Source organism: Haliotis rubra, unplaced genomic scaffold, assembly GCF_003918875.1.
Source record: "Haliotis rubra isolate DU_JTF1 unplaced genomic scaffold, ASM391887v1 Scf38, whole genome shotgun sequence".
Taxonomy (NCBI): domain Eukaryota; kingdom Metazoa; phylum Mollusca; class Gastropoda; order Lepetellida; family Haliotidae; genus Haliotis; species Haliotis rubra.
In genome coordinates this window covers 2,357,425-2,375,861 of record NW_025767057.1, presented here as the reverse complement: position 1 = coordinate 2,375,861, position 18,437 = coordinate 2,357,425, and the positions used below count along the sequence as shown (strand labels likewise).

General features: G+C 38.5%; 1 protein-coding gene across 1 annotated transcript in view; it reads left to right on the top strand.

The window, feature by feature from the left end:
- The first annotated feature begins 16,146 nt into the window (after window positions 1–16,146).
- LOC124286274 (zinc finger protein 227-like) overlaps window positions 16,147–18,437 on the top strand; it is a 64,054-nt gene continuing 61,763 nt past the window's right edge. Inside the window, exon 1 of the mRNA XM_046722631.1 lies at window positions 16,147–16,260. The gene's annotated coding sequence lies outside the window, so the exon portion shown is untranslated. The remainder of the gene's footprint in view (window positions 16,261–18,437) is intronic.

Genomic DNA, 18,437 nt, shown 5'->3' with positions numbered 1-18,437 from the left:
ACATTCTGAAGGAGGCAGATTTTTCACAGAACGGGAAAGTTATTTTGCTGTTGCATCATATCTAAGCGTAGGTTATTGGGTACAATACTTAACATTCTTTGATAATTATGGAAAAGTGACGTTTGATTTGATGTTTAAAGATAGATGGGCAGCAAGGCACATCATTATGATGTGTTTGTTTGTTGTCTAACACACACTCGGCAATATCACAGCTATATGATATATCTGAAAACCTAACAGTTACCAAAAGCCTACACTACATGTCGAAGTGTATCAAATATATTATTTTAATCATGTGCTGTGTGACTTTAAATATTAGGCGCTTCGAGCATGCATTATGCGTGGAGAAATGCGCATTACACATGGACAATATATTTACTTATAATTTATATATATGATTAACCACCAAACAATCAACAACGGGTATCAGTATGTTGGCCGGATTGTACTCTTCCTTGCGCAATATGGAGCAAGGTTCCCCCACAGTGGTGTCAACCCACCGAATCATGAGGTCTCAGGTTTACATTGTCATGACGTTCATTTGGACGTCGCCAAACATGACCACGTGCAAAGTGAATCGGCACTTTTCTGAAATCATCACACGTGAAGGATGAGGACTATTTTTATGGATATACAACTTCTTTATTCTGTATAGGCGACGTTTCGACATAGATTCTAATGTCGTTGTCAAGCTAGTGTCGAAACGTCGCCTATACAGAATAAAGAAGTTGTATATCCATAAAAATAGTCCTCATCCTTCATCTACCCAACTTCTAGAATGCCAATCAAAGAAGTCATCACACGTGGCCAACGACGATTTCGTTTGTTTTGTTCATCACTGACGTCTGCTCGCGTTATGACGAACTGAAATGGGCGGCACCACTCGAGCAAAGAGATGGGCTACAGATTGCCATCTTCTGACCCATACCTCTATTCCAGCAAACTGATGAAAGTTGGGCAGCAATTTGATTCGCCGTTTGAGCACGATTTCTTGGTTTCAAATCAATCTATCTTTTACTTCTTTCGTTGACACGGACGCCCTGGATGGGGGTCGACTGTGAAACGTTTGGGTTTGATGGAACCTGTTTTATAGTCTGCTCATCGTAGACTGTGAAACATTAGACGTATTGAGTATTGCATGGTGACTTCTGCCGCTTTCCAGCACGGAAATGCGGTAGACGCTTTTGCAGACGTCGTGTCGTGTACATTCACAAAGTATGGATAAAATCAAGTACATCAGAACTGTATGATGCCTAGTATCATTACGATGACAATAATGGTCTGCAGAGATCAACAAACCACGAATGAGACAACACGCCCGTGTGTGGCGCTGCTGTGTTCGGACTACAGGACACAGACGTAAACATTCATGTATAGGGTGGTCGTCGTTAACACCCATCCTGTTATATTTGGAATAATATTTGTATTTCATGACAGAGGCGGTGGGGTAGCTTAGTGGTTAAAGCGATCGCTCGTCACGCGTGGTTCGATTCTCCACATGGGTACAATGTGTTAAGCCCATTTCTGGTGTCCCCCGCTGTGATATTGCTGGAATATTGCTAAAGGCGGCGTAAAACCATACTCAATCGCTCACGCTATTTCATGATCCCTTACTTTCTTTCAAGAGTATTCAACAGGCGTTGGGAAAGGGGATTTAACCTAATTATACACATGAAGCAGCCATAAAATGAGGTCATGAGAATTTCGAAAGCAGTGAGTGCGGTACTATGGTTTGGTACTGATTGCTGCAATGTTGCAGCCACGTCTCAGTGGGGATACCGGCATTGGGCTTCACATTTTATACCCAAGAGTGTAAGACTCGAACCCGGAATTTCAGCGTGAATATAATCCGAATTCATTTTCTGTTGGTACTGCTCGAGTAATGTCGTTGCATGGTTTAATAAGCTAACTAAAGATTTGTGTTTGTTCTTTTAGCTGTCTTACCTGGGAATAAGCGACAAGACAATCTAATGATTGATATTGGGAACAACAATCTAAGCCGACGGATTGCACTTTCACGCAATCAACCACGTCAAAGAGGGTGGCCGTCCCATTATTTAAATGGCCCCTTTCAATCATCAAAGTACATTTCCGGTCATTTACATCAGTATTACAGAGGATGCGCGGTTGTGGGTGTATGCGTGTGTGTGTGTGTGTGTTGTTGTGTGTGTGTGTGTGTGTGTGAGAGAGAGAGAGAGGGGGCTAGAGGGAGGCGAGGGGTGGGGGTGGGGGTGCCGGTGGGTTGTAGGTAGGGATGCGCTCGGTTCTGCTTATAGACTATTCTGTATTTTTAGTGACCGTCCCTGATTACTTCTGTTTACATTGGCGGATCCAGAGGGGGTTTCAGGGGTTCGACCCCCACCCACCCCCATCCCCTGAAAATGACTTAAGACCACATTGAAGATTTTTTTTTTTGGCGTTGGCGGAGCCAATGGCAGGTTCAGGGGTTCGAACCCCTCTAAACAATTCCTGGATCCGCCCATGGTTTACCTCTACTTTGCCCAAATACAATCCGCGCGCCTACAAATATTAATATCAGATTTGCTCCAATAAACTACTCATATCTAGGGTATCGACATAAGAGTAGTCATGTGTTTGCTGGGGGGTCACATGTATCATCCATGATAAATGACGTTCAGCCTGACCTGAGAAATACTCACTTGGAAGACTGAAACAACCGCTAATTGGTAAAGTATGGTAACTGGTGGGAATACCGCGTCCATGACACCACGAGTATATGGTATATGTGATGACTGCTATGTATTTGTAATACAGCGTGTCAGAGTGACTGACATGTATTATGTTTTACATGTTGATATTTGACAACATTAATTCACGTGATACAAAAAAATAAATTCATCGAAACCGTTCTTTTAAGTCAGTCAAAATGTTCGTATCTTTATAAAACAGAGTTATTCACACTGGCCTGTCAGACAAAATATCGTTCGAGCAAATTAAATGTACTAGTATACGATCAATATCTGTAGTTTCATTACTCGACCACACCTTGCGCAGTGCATTTTTGAGACACAAGAAATGCTGTTATGTAATTGGTTGTAATGTTTTCCTGTGTGTCATATGGTACCTGCATTAATTATCTAGGAGTGTGATCTATACAATGTATTCTCGGTGTAGTGGTTGGGGGCGGGGAAGGTGGGGTAGAAGTGTTGGTAGGTGACGGATGCGGGGATAGCGGCAAACAGATGCTGAATATAGGTATTGTTGGTGGAGGGGGGTGGGTGGGGTGGGGGTGCGGTTGATCTGTGTAGACCAGGAAAAGGCATGGGAAGTGTGCATGTGTGTCCATAACTGTTTATATGATACAGGTATGCTTTGTGATTCAGACATGTGATCTGTTTGCTGAGTGTAGGTTCAATCACTTGATATATGTGACCGAATGTATGTGATATCTGCTATATGATATAGTCACTGGATATATGTGGTCGAATGTATGTGATATCTGCTATATGATATAGTCACTGGATATATGTGGTCGAATGTATGTGATATCTGCTATATGATATAGTCACTGGATATATGTGACCGAATGTATGTGATATCTGCTATATGATATAGTCACTGGATATATGTGGTCGAATGTATGTGATATCTGCTATATGATATAGTCACTGGATATATGTGGTCGAATGTATGTGATATCTGCTATATGATATAGTCACTGGATATATGTGCCGAATGTATGTGATATCTGCTATATGTCATGGATAGTCACTGGATATATCTGCTTGGATATATGTGGCCGAATGTATGTGATATCTGCTATATGGTATAGTCACTGGATATATGTGGCCGAATGTATGTGATATCTGCTATAGTCACTGGATATATGTGACCGAATGTTTGTGATATCTGCTATATGATATAGTCTGGATATATGTGGCCGAATGTATGTGATATCTGCTATATGGTATAGTCACTGGATATATGTGGTCGAATGTATGTGATATCTGCTATATGATATAGTCACTGGATATATGTGGTCGAATGTATGTGATATCTGCTATATGATATAGTCACTGGATATATGTGACCGAATGTATGTGATATCTGCTATATGATATAGTCACTGGATATATGTGACCGAATGTTTGTGATATCTGCTATATGATATAGTCACTGGATATATGTGACCGAATGTATGTGATATCTGCTATATGATATAGTCACTGGATATATGTGGCTGAATGTATGTGATATCTGCTATATGATATAGTCACTGGATATATGTGACCGAATGTTTGTGATATCTGCTATATGATATAGTCACTGGATATATGTGGTCGAATGTATGTGATATCTGCTATATGATATAGTCACTGGATATATGTGACCGAATGTATGTGATATCTGCTATATGATATAGTCACTGGATATATGTGACCGAATGTATGTGATATCTGCTATATGATATAGTCACTGGATATATGTGGTCGAATGTATGTGATATCTGCTATATGATATAGTCACTGGATATATGTGGTCGAATGTATGTGATATCTGCTATATGATATAGTCACTGGATATATGTGACCGAATGTATGTGATATCTGCTATATGATATAGTCACTGGATATATGTGGTCGAATGTATGTGATATCTGCTATATGATATAGTCACTGGATATATGTGGTCGAATGTATGTGATATCTGCTATATGGTATAGTCACTGGATATATGTGACCGAATGTATGTGATATCTGCTATATGATATAGTCGCTGGATATATGTGGACCGAATGTTTGATATCTGCTATATGGTATAGTCACTAGATATATGTGGTCGAATGTATGTGATATCTGCTATATGATATAGTCACTGGATATATGTGGCCGAATGTATGTGATATCTGCTATATGATATAGTCACTGGATATATGTGGTCGAATGTATGTGATATCTGCTATATGATATAGTCACTGGATATATGTGGTCGAATGTATGTGATATCTGCTATATGATATAGTCACTGGATATATGTGGTCGAATGTATGTGATATCTGCAATATGATATAGTCACTGGATATATGTGGCCGAATGTATGTGATATCTGCTATATGATATAGTCACTGGATATATGTGGTCGAATGTATGTGATATCTGCTATATGATATAGTCACTGGATATATGTGGTCGAATGTATGTGATATCTGCTATATGATATAGTCACTGGATATATGTGGCCGAATGTATGTGATATCTGCTATATGATATAGTCACTGGATATATGTGGCTGAATGTATGTGATATCTGCTATATGATATAGTCACTGGATATATGTGACCGAATGTTTGTGATATCTGCTATATGATATAGTCACTGGATATATGTGACCGAATGTATGTGATATCTGCTATATGATATAGTCACTGGATATATGTGGTCGAATGTATGTGATATCTGCTATATGATATAGTCACTGGATATATGTGACCGAATGTATGTGATATCTGCTATATGATATAGTCACTGGATATATGTGACCGAATGTTTGTGATATCTGCTATATGATATAGTCACTGGATATATGTGGTCGAATGTATGTGATATCTGCTATATGATATAGTCACTGGATATATGTGGCTGAATGTATGTGATATCTGCTATATGATATAGTCACTGGATATATGTGGCCGAATGTATGTGATATCTGCTATATGATATAGTCACTGGATATATGTGACCGAATGTATGTGATATCTGCTATATGATATAGTCACTGGATATATGTGACCGAATGTATGTGATATCTGCTATATGATATAGTCACTAGATATATGTGGTCGAATGTATGTGATATCTGCTATATGATATAGTCACTGGATATATGTGGCCGAATGTATGTGATATCTGCTATATGATATAGTCACTGGATATATGTGACCGAATGTATGTGATATCTGCTATATGATTTAGTCACTGGATATATGTGACCGAATGTATGTGATATCTGCTATATGATATAGTCACTGGATATATGTGGTCGAATGTATGTGATATCTGCTATATGATATAGTCACTGGATATATGTGGTCGAATGTATGTGATATCTGCTATATGATATAGTCACTGGATATATGTGACCGAATGTATGTGATATCTGCTATATGATATAGTCACTGGATATATGTGACCGAATGTATGTGATATCTGCTATATGGTATAGTCACTAGATATATGTGGTCGAATGTATGTGATATCTGCTATATGATATAGTCACTGGATATATGTGGCCGAATGTATGTGATATCTGCTATATGATATAGTCACTGGATATATGTGGTCGAATGTATGTGATATCTGCTATATGATATAGTCACTGGATATATGTGGTCGAATGTATGTGATATCTGCTATATGATAAAGTCACTGGATATATGTGGTCGAATGTATGTGATATCTGCTATATGATATAGTCACTGGATATATGTGGCCGAATGTATGTGATATCTGCTATATGATATAGTCACTGGATATATGTGGTCGAATGTATGTGATATCTGCTATATGATAAAGTCACTGGATATATGTGGTCGAATGTATGTGATATCTGCTATATGATATAGTCACTGGATATATGTGGCTGAATGTATGTGATATCTGCTATATGATATAGTCACTGGATATATGTGGCCGAATGTATGTGATATCTGCTATATGATATAGTCACTGGATATATGTGGCTGAATGTATGTGATATCTGCTATATGGTATAGTCACTGGATATATGTGACCGAATGTATGTGATATCTGCTATATGATATAGTCACTGGATATATGTGACCGAATGTATGTGATATCTGCTATATAGTATAGTCACTGGATATATGTGGTCGAATGTTTGTGATATCTGCTATATGATATAGTCACTGGATATATGTGGCCGAATGTATGTGATATCTGCTATATGATATAGTCACTGGATATATGTGGTCGAATGTATGTGATATCTGCTATATGATATAGTCACTGGATATATGTGGCCGAATGTATGTGATATCTGCTATATGATATAGTCACTGGATATATGTGACAGAATGTTTGTGATATCTGCTATATGATATAGTCACTGGATATATGTGGCCGAATGTTTGTGATATCTGCTATATGGTATAGTCACTGGATATATGTGACCGAATGTATGTGATATCTGCTATATGATTTAGTCACTGGATATATGTGACCGAATGTTTGTGATATCTGCTATATGGTATAGTCACTAGATATATGTGGTCGAATGTATGTGATATCTGCTATATGATATAGTCACTGGATATATGTGGCCGAATGTATGTGATATCTGCTATATGATATAGTCACTGGATATATGTGACCGAATGTATGTGATATCTGCTATATGATTTAGTCACTGGATATATGTGACCGAATGTATGTGATATCTGCTATATGATATAGTCACTGGATATATGTGGCTGAATGTATGTGATATCTGCTATATGATATAGTCACTGGATATATGTGGTCGAATGTATGTGATATCTGCTATATGGTATAGTCACTGGATATATGTGACCGAATGTATGTGATATCTGCTATATGATATAGTCACTGGATATATGTGACCGAATGTTTGTGATATCTGCTATATGGTATAGTCACTAGATATATGTGGTCGAATGTATGTGATATCTGCTATATGATATAGTCACTGGATATATGTGGCCGAATGTATGTGATATCTGCTATATGATATAGTCACTGGATATATGTGACCGAATGTATGTGATATCTGCTATATGATATAGTCACTGGATATATGTGGTCGAATGTATGTGATATCTGCTATATGATAAAGTCACAGGATATATGTGGTCGAATGTATGTGATATCTGCTATATGATATAGTCACTGGATATATGTGGCCGAATGTATGTGATATCTGCTATATGATATAGTCACTGGATATATGTGGTCGAATGTATGTGATATCTGCTATATGATATAGTCACTGGATATATGTGGCCGAATGTATGTGATATCTGCTATATGATATAGTCACTGGATATATGTGGCCGAATGTATGTGATATCTGCTATATGATATAGTCACTGGATATATGTGGCTGAATGTATGTGATATCTGCTATATGGTATAGTCACTGGATATATGTGACCGAATGTATGTGATATCTGCTATATGATATAGTCACTGGATATATGTGACCGAATGTATGTGATATCTGCTATATAGTATAGTCACTGGATATATGTGGTCGAATGTATGTGATATCTGCTATATGATATAGTCACTGGATATATGTGACCGAATGTATGTGATATCTGCTATATGATATAGTCACTGGATATATGTGGCCGAATGTATGTGATATCTGCTATATGATATAGTCACTGGATATATGTGGTCGAATGTATGTGATATCTGCTATATGATATAGTCACTGGATATATGTGACCGAATGTATGTGATATCTGCTATATGATATAGTCACTGGATATATGTGACCGAATGTTTGTGATATCTGCTATATGGTATAGTCACTAGATATATGTGGTCGAATGTATGTGATATCTGCTATATGATATAGTCACTGGATATATGTGGCCGAATGTATGTGATATCTGCAATATGATATAGTCACTGGATATATGTGACCGAATGTATGTGATATCTGCTATATGATATAGTCACTGGATATATGCGTGACCGAATGTTTGTGATATCTGCTATATGATATAGTCACTGGATATATGTGGTCGAATGTATGTGATATCTGCTATATGATATAGTCACTGGATATATGTGGCCGAATGTATGTGATATCTGCTATATGATATAGTCACTGGATATATGTGACCGAATGTATGTGATATCTGCTATATGATTTAGTCACTGGATATATGTGGTCGAATGTATGTGATATCTGCTATATGATATAAGTCACAGGATATATGTGGTCGAATGTATGTGATATCTGCTATATGATATAGTCACTGGATATATGTGGCCGAATGTATGTGATATCTGCTATATGATATAGTCACTGGATATATGTGGTCGAATGTATGTGATATCTGCTATATGATATAGTCACTGGATATATGTGGCCGAATGTATGTGATATCTGCTATATGATATAGTCACTGGATATATGTGGCCGAATGTATGTGATATCTGCTATATGATATAGTCACTGGATATATGCGGCGAATGTATGTGATATCTGCTATATGATATAGTCACTGGATATATGTGACCGAATGTATGTGATATCTGCTATGTGATATAGTCACTGGATATATGTGACCGAATGTATGTGATATCTGCTATATGATATAGTCACTGGATATATGTGGTCGAATGTTTGTGATATCTGCTATATGATATAGTCACTGGATATATGTGACCGAATGTATGTGATATCTGCTATATGATATAGTCACTGGATATATGTGGCTGAATGTATGTGATATCTGCTATATGATATAGTCACTGGATATATGTGGTCGAATGTATGTGATATCTGCTATATGATATAGTCACTGGATATATGTGACCGAATGTATGTGATATCTGCTATATGATATAGTCACTGGATATATGTGACCGAATGTTTGTGATATCTGCTATATGGTATAGTCACTGGATATATGTGGTCGAATGTATGTGATATCTGCTATATGATATAGTCACTGGATATATGTGGCCGAATGTATGTGATATCATCTGCAATATGATATAGTCACTGGATATATGTGACCGAATGTATGTGATATATCTGCTATATGATAAAGTCACTGGATATATGTGGTCGAATGTATGTGATATCTGCTATATGATATAGTCACTGGATATATGTGACCGAATGTATGTGATATCTGCTATATGATATAGTCACTGGATATATGTGGTCGAATGTATGTGATATCTGCTATATGATATAGTCACTGGATATATGTGGTCGAATGTATGTGATATCTGCTATATCTGATATAGTCACTGGATATATGTGGTCAAATGTATGTGATATCTGCTATATGGTATAGTCACTGGATATATGTGGTCTGAATGTATGTGATATCTGCTATATGATATAGTAACTGGATATATGTGACCGAATGTTTGTGATATCTGCTATATGATATAGTCACTGGATATATGTGACCGAATGTATGTGATATCTGCTATATGATATAGTCACTGGATATATGTGACCGAATGTATGTGATATCTGCTATATGATATAGTCACTGGATATATGTGGCCGAATGTATGTGATATCTGCTATATGGTATAGTCACTAGATATATGTTGTCGAATGTATGTGATATCTGCTATATGGTATAGTCACTGGATATATGTGACCGAATGTATGTGATATCTGCTATATGGTATAGTCACTGGATATATGTGGTCGAATGTATGTGATATCTGCTATATGATATAGTCACTGGATATATGTGGTCGAATGTATGTGATATCTGCTATATGATATAGTCACTGGATATATGTGGTCGAATGTATGTGATATCTGCTATATGGTATAGTCACTGGATATATGTGGCTGAATGTATGTGATATCTGCTATATGGTATAGTCACTGGATATATGTGACCGAATGTATGTGATATCTGCTATATGATATAGTCACTGGATATATGTGACCGAATGTTTGTGATATCTGCTATATGATATAGTCACTGGATATATGTGACCGAATGTATGTGATATCTGCTATATGGTATAGTCACTGGATATATGTGGTCGAATGTATGTGATATCTGCTATATGATATAGTCACTGGATGTATGTGGTCGAATGTATGTGATATCTGCTATATGATATAGTCACTGGATATATGTGGCTGAATGTATGTGATATCTGCTATATGATATAGTCACTGGATATATGTGGCTGAATGTATGTGATATCTGCTATATGATATAGTCACTGGATATATGTGGTCGAATGTATGTGATATCTGCTATATGATATAGTCACTGGATATATGTGGCCGAATGTTTGTGATATCTGCTATATGGTATAGTCACTAGATATATGTGGTCGAATGTATGTGATATCTGCTATATGGTATAGTCACTGGATATATGTGGTCGAATGTATGTGATATCTGCTATATGGTATAGTCACTGGATATATGTGGCTGAATGTATGTGATATCTGCTATATGATATAGTCACTGGATATATGTGACCGAATGTCTGCGTGATATCTGCTATATGATATAGTCACTGGATATATGTGACCGAATGTATGTGATATCTGCTATATGATATAGTCACTGGATATATGTGGCTGAATGTATGTGATATCTGCTATATGGTATAGTCACTGGATATATGTGGCTGAATGTTTGTGATATCTGCTATATGGTATAGTCACTAGATATATGTGGTCGAATGTATGTGATATCTGCTATATGGTATAGTCACTGGATATATGTGACCGAATGTATGTGATATCTGCTATATGGTATAGTCACTGGATATATGTGGTCGAATGTATGTGATATCTGCTATATGATATAGTCACTGGATATATGTGGTCGAATGTATGTGATATCTGCTATCTGATATAGTCACTGGATATATGTGGTCGAATGTATGTGATATCTGCTATATGGTATATTCACTGGATATATGTGGCTGAATGTATGTGATATCTGCTATATGGTATAGTCACTGGATATATGTGACCGAATGTATGTGATATCTGCTATATGATATAGTCACTGGATATATGTGACCGAATGTTTGTGATATCTGCTATATGATATAGTCACTGGATATATGTGACCGAATGTATGTGATATCTGCTATATGGTATAGTCACTGGATATATGTGGTCGAATGTATGTGATATCTGCTATATGATATAGTCACTGGATGTATGTGGTCGAATGTATGTGATATCTGCTATATGATATAGTCACTGGATATATGTGGCTGAATGTATGTGATATCTGCTATATGATATAGTCACTGGATATATGTGGCTGAATGTATGTGATATCTGCTATATGATATAGTCACTGGATGTATGTGACCGAATGTATGTGATATCTGCTATATGGTATAGTCACTGGATATATGTTGCTGAATGTTTGTGATATCTGCTATATGGTATAGTCACTGGATATATGTGGTCGAATGTTTGTGATATCTGCTATGTGATATAGTCACTGGATATATGTGGTCGAATGTATGTGATATCTGCTATATTGTATAGTCACTGGATATATGTGGTCGAATGTTCGTGATATCTGCTATATGGTATAGTCACTGGATATATGTGGTCGAATGTATGTGATATCTGCTGTATGATATAGTCACTGGATATATGTGGTCGACTGTATGTGATATCTGCTATATGGTATAGTCACTGGATATATGTGGCTGAATGTATGTGATATCTGCCGTATGAGGTTAATTTGCCTGGGGTGCCTGATAATTGCTGGTTTGGTAAACGTTTGTTATCAATCAACGACCATATTTGCAAATATATCTGTGAAGCCGAATGTGGGTCAATACTATCTTGTAAAAGAATACCCGATCGCCCTAGCATCTGCCAGGGATGTGGAGGATACTGTCTCCGTAGAGCTCCGATACCTAACGGACAATCAAGAGTGTTTGTTTTCCATAAAATATGAAAGCCTTTCTATTGTATCTATTATGGGGTATACTGGGCTGCATGCTCAAATAAACACCGCTGTGTGAACAGATGCATCGATCAGCCGCAACACACGTCGATAATCAATACAGAAAATTGAAACGTATTTGTTTTATGACGAGCAACTCGAGCAAATGTTGCTCATAGTTAAAGATATGTTGTATTATTAAAACATGTTTTAGCAGGTTTCAGTCATTATAAAGGGTATTTTCAGACTATGTGCCACGTGGGAAAAACGACGACACACAGCTGTGTTTTCATATTGAAACAGAAGGCTCATGTGAATATGATTCAATATATATGCTTTTCAATATTAATCAGTTATCAGCCACGAGATCCACGTGGGGGCGCTTCTTAACAGTTCGTTGACCGGCTACGCTTACTGCAGATAAGTAGCATTAGGCACTTTGTTGACAGTCCTTGTTCTCCTAATGCGGAAGGACATCCCTTTCTGCAGTGTCCATCGATTACAAGGGAGATCCTTCAATGTATTGACACTTCCACAACCCCAGTGTACAACCAGTATACCTGCGTCAGAGACAGGTTAACAATGAACTTATCAACAGTTCATGGCGCACATAAAACACTAATTGTCACGGGATAATGGTTTCTCTTTGTTTCCGTTACACAGACATTCTTTTTCCACAAGCCTTTGTAAGTGCATTTGGTGCAGTTATTGAATTCTGTTAAGCACGCCAAAATATCACTAGTACATATATAATATCAAAATCTATACCATTTACAATAGGTATCCACCTCCCCCTTCTGTCAGTCGGGTATCCCATCCCCACCCGTGCCGATCAGACATCAATTTCCCACCCTCTCACCCCCTTCCGGCAGGGTATCCTAAACCCACCCCTGCCAGTTGGGTACCAATCCTAAATCCCTTCTCAGCTAGGTATCCCAGCCCCACCCCAGCCAGCTGGGTATCTCCCACGCTCCCCGACCAGTTGGGTATCCACCCTCCATCCCACCCAGCCTCACCTCAGTCACCTGGGTATCTCCCACGCCCCCGACCAGTTGGGTATCCACCCTCCATCCTATCCCACCTAGGTATCCCAGCCATACCCCAGTCACCTGGGTATCTCCCACGCCCCCCGACCAGTTGGGTATCCACCCTCCATCCCTCCCAGCCTCACCTCAGTCACCTGGGTATCTCCCACGCTCCCTGACCAGTTGGGTATCCACCCTCCATACTCACCTAGGTATCCCAGCCACACCCCGGCCAGCTGGATATCTCCCACACTCCGTCAGTTGGGTATCCACCCACCATCCTCTCCAACCTAGGTATCCCAGCCACCCCCTATAGCCAGCTGGGTATCTCCCACTCTCCTCTTCCTGCAGTTGGCTACCCACCTTCTCATCTCTGCCAGCTGGGTATCTCCCGCTCTCCTCTTCCTGCAGTTGGCTACCCACCTTCTCATCTCTGCCAGCTGGGTATCTCCCACTCTCCTCTTCCTGCAGTTGGCTACCCACCTTCTCATCTCTGCCAGCTGGGTATCCCACCCCGCTTTTCTGCCCACAGAGAGCAGGGGCATCACCTATGAGATAGGTAACGAGTGGGTATACCTTATCTAAATACCATAACAAATAGAAACATGGAGCACATTACTGTGTTCCTCGTGTTGAGCTGTCCACACTGTATTACCAGTTTTGAATAAGCAGTGCCATTTAACAAGTGGTCAAATGTAACATGTTATATTTGGGAATTCACACCTAGCACACATACGCACACACGCTCTCAGCAATCTAGCCCACTCAGCCACTTAGATGTAGTTTTGGTACATCGTATCCTTTTATAAGTGTGGATGGAGTTTCCAAAGCCAAAATATTTCATCATTTTAATTACCTATAGCTAATAGATGTCAAGAATGACAGTATATTTTAAGGAAAATTCACATAGATTTCCACCGACACCCCAAATGTCCAAACGGTCCGAGCGGCAGTGCATTAATAGAAGGATCGTTTAAGTCTTGCCACATTACCAATGTCCGCAGATTCGAAACTGACATATTTTGTACAGTTATGATTAAACAAGTATATCATTTGGCTGCAGAAATAACAGGCAGGATGTATTATAAATCCCGAAAATAAATATACAATTTGAAACTGATATTCATTTTTGCAAAAACACGCTGTAGGAACATAGGCGGATCCAGAGGGGGAGTGCAGGGGTGAGCACCCCCCTTTTGTCCTGAAAGTTTATTAAATGACCATTGAAACTCTCGTGACAATGAAGTGTGCACCCCACCCCCTACCCCCCTTTCTCAAAAAGCTGTATCCGCCCCTGTAGGAATACATCGTACCTACATGTTATCTAGCATAGGTTATCTCGCAATGATCATACATATGCGTGGAGTGTTTAGTCGGGCTGCTGGTGTAGATATCCCTGCAGGTGACATGGAATCACGTGGTCAGAGCACACGCGCCACAGCGTTGACTGCAGGTAACACCTGTTGATGAGAGGGTGGTTCCCTTATATATCTATAACCTGTATATATCATGTTATAGATATGCGCGGCAGCGGTGACGGCATGCAGCAGCACATACAGACGACGACAGCAACTGGTGCGTACATCATCATCTGCTTATCATAAACTTGCTCTTATCTAAACGTATTATCATAGTTTTGTACATTGTTCAGATGGTATAAACATATGTTAATAATTTCAGTTTGTATATTTATGTGTATATTTTCCGTTTTTATGGGTATTTTTTGTTCAAGTGAAATTAAGCTGCTCATTGGTAAATCAATATTTTATTTTATAAATACCAGTATTGACTGAGAATATAGTTTTACAAAAATATTGAGCTTACGGGGTTGTTTGAACTCGCTTCCTATTTATCCTCCAGTTTAAGCATGTGCATGCCGGCGGTAGACTGTTTTCTGGTGACTATGAGACATTATAATCGCCGTTTAGCACTTAAAAAGCACGAGAAAATTAACATTTTACGCTTGACGTGCATAATGCATAAATGCATATAATTAGGTGGAAAAAAAAAAAAAAAAACTTATTCAATCCCCACCGAATTAAGGCTTATTCATTTCAAATTCGATGAGTAAAAAATTATTAGAGCGGATCCCTTTAAACAGGGTATCAGAGGACACATCACCGCTTGTTGAGAGCCTGTCGATTGCTGCTTTTAATAATGTCCCTTAAACGCCCGCGGACCAAGCAGCGGCTTATCTTTTGATCTTATGGGCAAATTGCGCTCGTGTTTCGATCGCCGGTGACCGTGTACACTTGTTTAGATTATGCTCAGTTCCCTAAACTTACCGCCCCGCTTTCATATCTTCAATTATCATAACGCACACAAGCGACCAATCCCAGCCATTTTCTCAAAACCCCGGAATCTTAGACCAAACCAGCCAATAATCTTTGAATATTTGCTGATGTAGGCAGTTGGGTATATTCATCGGTTGTGCACGGATTTAGGTCATGAGCTCGTGCGCGTAACTAGGTCACTGTAACTCTTCGATTGAGGAAGGTGTGAAAGCATGAAGACTCCATTGGCACACCAAATGTCTTAATTTCGGATGCTCGCATCTTGTTGGGAACAAGCGCCGTCCAAGGTGAGTTACACTATACCCCGAAACGTTAAAACTGAACTCTTGGTTCGTTTGTAGAGTCCGAAATATCTGCGTTTTTTCCTGCGACCGATGTCAGTGAGAAATGTTCCGGGAAGGCTGAGGGCAGGTGGTCTCGCATGTGTGCCAGTAGGCTTGCCCGCTAACATTGTCAAAACATCCAGTAACTTAAGTTGTTATATTATATTGTATTAATACAGTTTCTTTAAGTTGTTAATAATCGGGGGTAATAGATGTAGATGTCATGGCTATGGTTTGTTATACAGTTGACACGGACGGTTTTGTTTATTTCGGTCGGTTTTTTTCTTTGGGCTCTTCTTCCCCGTTGCATGTGGCCATTGCAATGTGCGCTCATCCACCGAGCTGTTTACTTGCTATAGTCGGTTTCGGAAAGCTGGCGTACAGCTGGCGCGATGTTCAGGAAAATTAAAATGTTTTAATGGTAGTTAACACACCATTACGGGATTTAATGTGTATTGTGAGCATAAGGTGTTAACAGCATCTATGGACAGTTTAAATTGTAAACAGCAAACGCGATTTAAGAAAATCAGTTGATACACCCAGATCGATGGCTCCTTTTACTGATAGGCGCAGTATTGTAGAGGTAAAACTAACAAAAACCACACCTGACACTTTGACATTTATGAAGATTGATATAATTTTCTTTGTTCTGTGATTCTTTATCAGCATATTAATGACAACTGTATGAAAAAAAAGAAACTTTGATCTTGTAACATATCAGCATGGCAGATTTGGTTAAACTGTTGATAATCCACTCATTTTGTGAAAAAGGAAATGAATAAAATGAAATTGGACGGGCACAAACAACTTTTATTTGTGATTTACAATTGTTATGAAACTATGTACAAATATTATATATAAGTTATATTGCTATGTATTCAAGTGGCATGTCAGCAATAAAGATTAATGTATAGCCATGATGTGTATGTGTATTATATACCATGTTTAGTGTTTCTGAAACACATTGTATTACATATATATTACTTCTCTACTTGGGTAAATGCACTTTGATTAATTGTTTAACATTGTGTGCTACATGTTAGTATTACTAATGGTATTAAATGGGAAGTATGGACCTGAGTTGCATGTTGGAAACATTATTGGCACATAACTACTGGATTTACATTGATGGCTATTTAAATAAATGGTTAATTGTTTTAAAGGTTTTGTTTAACAATGTCATACTTACACCCAAAGCCTAACTCCTGCTTTCTGAACCTAATTATTACAAAAGCTCGTTTTTACGACATAGAAATAATGAATAAGATAAATCATTAGCCTGTAATCATGATAATGAGCATAGCGAGATCCTGCTGGCTGTGTATGGATTTTCATTTTAGAGTGATTAATGAACATGGTACTGCCATTAACTTTATAGAGTTAAGTCCCTGGGTAACTATAGCAACCACAGTACTACCCATGTTGATCTGTATGTTTTGTACACAACATATGAGTACAGCAAATATGGAGATAAGCAGAGCTTGTTAGCTGTTTTAGATGCACTTGAATTCCTGGTGAGGTGCAGGAGCTATTAACTTGATATAGATGAGAATTAAACAACTATATTGTTTATTCCAACAGAGCTATTTCTGTGTATATTCTAATCCAGCTTGATGTCTGTGTGTCAGAATCTCATAGGCAGATCCAGAGGGGGTGGGGAGCAGGGATGAGCACCCCCCCTCATCCTGAAAGTTTATTAAATGACCTTTGAAACTCTTGTGAAAATGAAGTGTGCACCCCCACGTTCTCTAGAGTGTCACCTCCCACCCCTTCCCCCCTTTCTCAAAAAGCTGTATCCGCTCCGAATGTACACTGAAACATCAATTTATTCAGTAATCCAGAATTTGTTAATTAATGCTGTACAGTCTCTCGTTTATTCACCAAATCCTAGAGTGCCTGTCAAACAATATGCTCACACATGACCTAGGTTTTTATGTTCCACTTGGGAACACATTTGTGGAGCCATTTGGTGACGTTCACCAAACGGTGTTGCTAAAATATCTCTGAATCCCAGAATTTCCCTGATATGTGATTACTGGTCTGTGATTGTCAGCACATTGTGCCACACCATTGCCTTGTGGTGCTAGCACAGTGGTAAATGCCTAAACCTGCGTCACTTCCGGCTTTCTTTCAGCATTTAC